We start from the raw sequence: 6,030 nt of genomic DNA on the forward strand, positions 1-6,030 counted from the left end.
GATTATTGAGGAGATTAAAAGCGTAGAGCATGAGAGGAAAGGGAAATAGAGGGATCAGCCCAAAAGAGAAACATGCCCTACTAGCCAAATCCGCGACCTGTTAAGCAGGCCAGAGAGGCTAAGACACCACAGAATAGGGAAGCAGTGGACCCTAGAGAAGGGCAGATTTAGGTTTGCTATTATTTTCAAAGACGCCATCCGAGCCAGTGTTGAAGGAGGATAGGTGCTTGTTATTTAGGTGTTAGAATAGGGATTGTTATTTAGGCTGAAATTACCCATGTAGTACGCGTAAATTTGATATGCATTCTTCAAATACATGGTCTTCACCATAATAAAAAAAGATAGCTGGACTGATTTCATCTCCTAGACTGCAGTTGGCATCTTCATTGTTTTGATCATATTAGCTAAAGAGGAACCTAAACGGTCAATAAACTGATTGCATCAAACTCAATGGTGCCCACTACTCTCCTGGTAGTCCCAACTCATATGGTAGGATATTGATAACCATTGTTGGCAATCCATTCCAAAATCTCATATGCTTCATTATAGGATTTATCCAACAAAGTACCATTGGCAAAAGCATCGACTACCATCTTTGTATGTGAATTTAGTCCATTATAAAACATCTCCATCTGTGTCACATGCTGAAAATCATGCATAGGACATTTTCTATACAATTCCTTAAATCTTTCCCAAGCTTCGTGAAGTGTTTCATCCTTTAATTACCGAAAAGATGTGATGTCATTTCTGAGCTTGGCATTCATGTTTGGCGGATTATACCGTAGCAAAAACCTCTGGCACAAGTCATTCCGTGATACCACTATTCTCGATGGCAAAGTATTAAGCCATCTCTCAAAGAATATGAGAACAATTTAAGCCTCAAGGCATCTTCAGGAACACCCTGTTGTCTAAACGAGTCACAGACCTCTAAAAAAAGCCTTCAATGTAGTCTTAGATCTTCAGTGGGCAACCCCCCAAATTGTGCAACTGTTTGCAACATTTGGAACATTACCGATTTCAACTTAAAATGCTGAGCTTGTATGTGTGGTCTTACTATCACTGGATTCAGGTAATCCAAAATTAGAACTACATGCTCTCAAATTGGTCTGTCTCGATCATCTATCACATGATGAATAGCAAGATTGACATCCAGACCATTTGGATTCAATGTATCTTTTAGACCAAGATCATTTCTTTCCCTAGCCATATAACGTAGTTCTCTTCTCCTCCTACACAAAGTTCTTTCGATTTTTGGGTCAAAAGGATACTTTTCGTTAACAGTAATGCTTCTACTCATGCACTGAGAAAACCTGCAAAAATTTAATGCAACTAAGTTAGCTAAAACAAATGCAACAAAAGAGAATAAAAAAACCAAATTTCACCAATTGCCAATCCCCGAAAATGGCGTCAAAAACTTGTCGCTTGTCAATAGAATGTGTAAATTGTGTAAGTATACACGTCAAACAAGTAAAATAGTGATGACTGAGATCGTCTCCACAGGGATGAGATAGGTAAATTTTGGTTGGGTTATTAGAGTTAAGCTTAATTAATGCTAAAGCAAAATAAAAGTGAGAATTTAGTGACAAAATGAGAGAATGATGATGTATAAAATATGCAAAACAAAACAAGTAAACAAAACAAGAATGCCACGGTAAATACAGAAAATAAGATTAAGGAATATCAATATTGATTAGGATGGCTGGGGTTACTAATGCATCTACCCTCTCTAACTATTTGTAACACCCCTAACCCGTATTTGTCCCTGAAATAGGGTTATAGAGCACAAAATCAAAGGTACGGGATAGCTGAACCTAATTGCAATGATCTCAAAAACATAGAAATTAAAAGAAATAGGGCTAAAATCACATACCATGCAAAGATAATACCATGGACGAAAGCTTCATCACAAAAAATGGCTTTTCCTCCATTAGAATTCGGCGAAGATAGGTTGTAAAATATGATAATGGATTTTGGTTTTATTTTAATTACTTTAATTACAAAATTACCATTTTGTCTACTTAAATTATCATCCTATTTCATGCTTTTAGTTGCCCAAAACCATCCACTAACTTATTGAATGGTCTAATTACCATTTAAGCGCCTTTTCCTTCATTCAATTAATCATTTAATCACTCAAATCAAATAGTGATCAAAATTTACTTTTTTCACGATTAAGTCCGTTTTAATAAATTAACTATCCAAACGTTAAAATTTTTCAACGGAACTTCAAAATCACCTTAATGAAACTTTGTAAATATTTATAAAGATATTTATGGATTGGGTTATAGAAACGAGGTCTCGATACCTTATTTTCTAAAACCAGTTGACATTAATGAACTTAATAAATCGTTTATAAAACAAAAATCATTATATCAAAAACCTTTTCAAAGTCACAATTAGCTCGTAAATATTAAATAATATTTATGAACTTACTCGTAGAATTTGGTGACCCTAAAACCTCTCTTTCTGACACCACTGAAAATGGACTATTACACTATTTATGCCATAGCAAAGTCTTGAATATTCTACTCCTCTATAGGTTTCTACAGCAGTCTGCTTCTTTCGAGAGAAAAAACTTGGGTTGCCTCCCCCTAAGATATTATATGTCTATAGACTTGAGTTTGGCTACCCCTAATATTTTCTACCTTCTTTCATATGGGCAAGGCTCTAAGTTTAGTGGTTGCTGCAAATAAATAATTTATCATTCACTCATATTATCCAATGTCTATCCAGTTAACCTAACCCTGTCGGTATTAAGTTATATTTAATAGCCTACCACATATTCGTTAACACACAACCAGTATAAAGCATGAAATACCATTGAATAAAATAGTAGAATAATTCTAACATAAATTGTGAATAATAATAGAACTTAAAGGGTTCAGGAAAGTAATCTCAAGCTTAAGAGATTTAACTCATAGCTAGGTAAATCAAGTTCAAGTTTAATGCAGTAACCAACCTCATCGTTAACAATTAAGTTCTAAAGGAAATACGATAAGAATTAAAGGAGAAAGCACGAGGTGATGGCTTTCGCCTATTCAACTCTCAACACCGGTAGCACAATGTCTTGCAGTTGTTAAAGATGATGCTGGAGTTTTCTCCTTCAGCTGCTTTCCTTCTTGATCTTTCCCCCTTCTCGGTCAGAAGTTGCTTGTAAACTTGAAATTATATAAGGGATGATATTTTAAATCCTATTTGCTAGGATGATTATATTAATTCGATAAGATTTATTTATTCATGTTTAATGTGTTTAGGCCTCAGTCGATCATGTATTCAATTAATATCATGATACATTTCTTTCATATGTGATTGGGTGCACTCAAATTAGCACAGCGATCCTAACTAGACGACGACTAGTAGACACATAATTAAAAGTGCAATGCTCAATTTAGATCATTAAACCCGACTAAGTTGAGGTTCATAATATTTTTAGTTAGCTTTATTATCTTGCACAATTTTTAGGTTTATGTGATTAAACTGTTGCAAAAGTAAATGTCCCTGTGACCTCGCATAAATACTAAGAAACCCTTAGTTAATATGATCAGTAAAATGCATATTTAACTAAGTAAAAGACTCCAAAAGGACTTAATTTGGTTTCCAAACTCATGAAATATCGAGTTCCCATGGAAGTATTTTCGAACATTATTAAGCATGCTAAAGTGAATTGAATTGATTAATATAATTATCCTAGCCCATAAAATGTTTATTTTTTTGTTGCTAATGCTATTCATTCATACATTTAAGTAAATCGCATCTAGATTAAAATTGAATTTAGGTATCACTCTTTGCATTTATTTAATTTAACCATCACTATCCGAAATCATTAAATTTTCACATCAATTTGTTATTCATAATTTTGCAATTAATCGGTTAAGCTTATACAGTCCCTATGGAGATAATAACTCATTTTTAATTACTTATTACTTGAACAACTGTGTACACTTGCACAAACCACATTACAAGTTTTTGGCGTCATTGATGAGGACTAATGCCTTAATCATTCTTTGTGAAATTATTCTTACAATTTGGTTTTTATTTTTTTATTTAATTTTTAACTATAATAATTTATTTTTATTATTTATTTTTTTGTGATTTATTTTCAGGTGTTTTATGAGCATGGATTGAATCATTGATCTATTACCTGTAGACACTAAAATCGAGCAGAATTTTAGACAAAGAAGACGTAAGAGATTTGCTCAAAGACAAGCCGAGATGGACCTTGGAAATGAAAATGATGGACAAGGTAATGGAGTCGAACAAGTGCACAACCCAATCCTTATTACTGATGATAGGGATCGTGCCATCAGACAATACACTGTGCCACTATTTAATGAGTTAAATCTAAGAATTAGAAGGTCAGATATTAAGGCTCCATAATTCGAATTGAAACTAGTGATGTTTCAAATGCTCCAAACGATGGGCCAGTTTAGTGGTATGCCTACAAAAGATCCACACTTACACCTTCGTTTGTTCATGGAGGTGAGTGATTCGTTTAAGATAGCTTGTCTAACTAAAGATGCAATGAAGTTAAAATTGTTTCCATACTCGTTGCGAGATCGAGCACAAGCATGGCTGAATTCTTTGCCACCAAGTTTAATATCTACCTAGCAAGAATTACCAGAAAGGTTTTTGGTAAAGTATTTCCCCCAAGCAAGAACGTAAAGTTGCATAATTAGATAACTACTTTCCAACATTTGGATGACGAGTATTTCTATGAGGCATGGGAAAGATTCAAGAAATTACTTCGTAAGTGTCGTTATCATGGGATTCCTCATTGTATCCAATAGGAGACTCTTTATAACAGTCTCAATGCACACACAAGATTAATGGTGGATGCTTCTGCGAATGGTGTGATTTTGTCTAAGTCTTATAATGAGGCTTACGAGATCACCGAGAGGATCGCAAGAAACAATTACCAATGGCCCACAAATCGAGCAATTTTAGGAAGATGAGTAGCCAAAATGCATGAAGTGGATGCACTGACTTCACTCTCTGCCCAAGTATCTTCTATTTCCTCTATGTTAAAATAGTTTACCACTAATGGTTTAAATAATTTTGCAACTCAATCACCAAGTCAGTATGATGTTATTTTGTGCGTATACTATGGGGATGGTCATTCTATTGAGAATTGCCCTTCAAACCTTGAGTCAGTTTATTATGTAAGGAACAAGTATCAAAATAGAAGAGTATAAGGACCACAGTCCAACTTCTACAATCCTTCGTGGCGGAATCATCCAAGGTTTTCCTGGAGTAACCAAGGAATTAGACCAAACAACAATCAGATGCAACATAGACCCAATCAAACCTAAGGGTTTAACCAAAAAGCCCTAAAACCACCTTAAGCTAAGTCATCAAATATTTTTGAGGACTTGTTGAAAGCATACATGGTGAAAAATGATGCCTTGGTTCAATGTCAAGCAACTATGATCCAAAGTCAAGCAGCAACACTGAAAAGTTTGGAGAACCAGATGGGTCAGTTAGCTGCTGAGCTTCAGAGTAGACCATAAGGAGCCTTGCCAAGTGATATATAAAATCTGAGATATTTGGGTAATGAACAATGCAAAGTGGTAGAGTTACAAAGTGATAAGATTTTGGAAGCTAAAAAGGTTGTGGTTGAAGATGAACCTACTGAAAATAAGGGAAGTCAGCCAACAGTTGAAGTCCTTACAACTGAAAAATCAAATGATAAAAAATTTGATGAGGTAAACCCTAAACTAGTGAATTCTGATAATCTAGCACCCTCTTCTGCAGATTTGCCTCCTCAAAAAAGTTGTTCATATCAACCTAGAATTCTATATCCCCAAATACTTCAACAGAATAAAAAGAAACAAGAGGTACAATTCAATAAGTTCTTGGATGATTTAAAGCAATTACACATCAGCATTCCATTGATGCCCAACTATATGAAGTTTATGAAGGATATTCTATCCAAGAAGAAACGACTTAGTGAGTATGAGACAGTCGCTTTGACGAAGGAGTGTAGTGCATTCTTACAGAATAAGATACCTTTGGAACTGAAGGATCTTGGAA

The 6,030-nt window shown here is 34.7% G+C and overlaps 2 non-coding genes across 2 annotated transcripts; one reads left to right on the forward strand and one right to left on the reverse strand.

Annotated features, from left to right (window-relative positions):
- Positions 1-648: 648 nt before the first annotated feature.
- On the forward strand, positions 649-755 carry LOC128032922 (small nucleolar RNA R71). The gene has a single exon (XR_008189262.1). It is a non-coding gene; the product is annotated as a small nucleolar RNA R71 (small nucleolar RNA).
- Positions 756-4,662: 3,907 nt separating this feature from the next.
- LOC128032989 (small nucleolar RNA R71) lies at positions 4,663-4,768 on the reverse strand. Its single transcript, XR_008189325.1, has one exon. It is a non-coding gene; the product is annotated as a small nucleolar RNA R71 (small nucleolar RNA).
- Positions 4,769-6,030: the final 1,262 nt, after the last annotated feature.

This window comes from Gossypium raimondii, chromosome 9 (assembly GCF_025698545.1).
Source record: "Gossypium raimondii isolate GPD5lz chromosome 9, ASM2569854v1, whole genome shotgun sequence".
In the NCBI taxonomy this organism is placed as follows: domain Eukaryota; kingdom Viridiplantae; phylum Streptophyta; class Magnoliopsida; order Malvales; family Malvaceae; genus Gossypium; species Gossypium raimondii.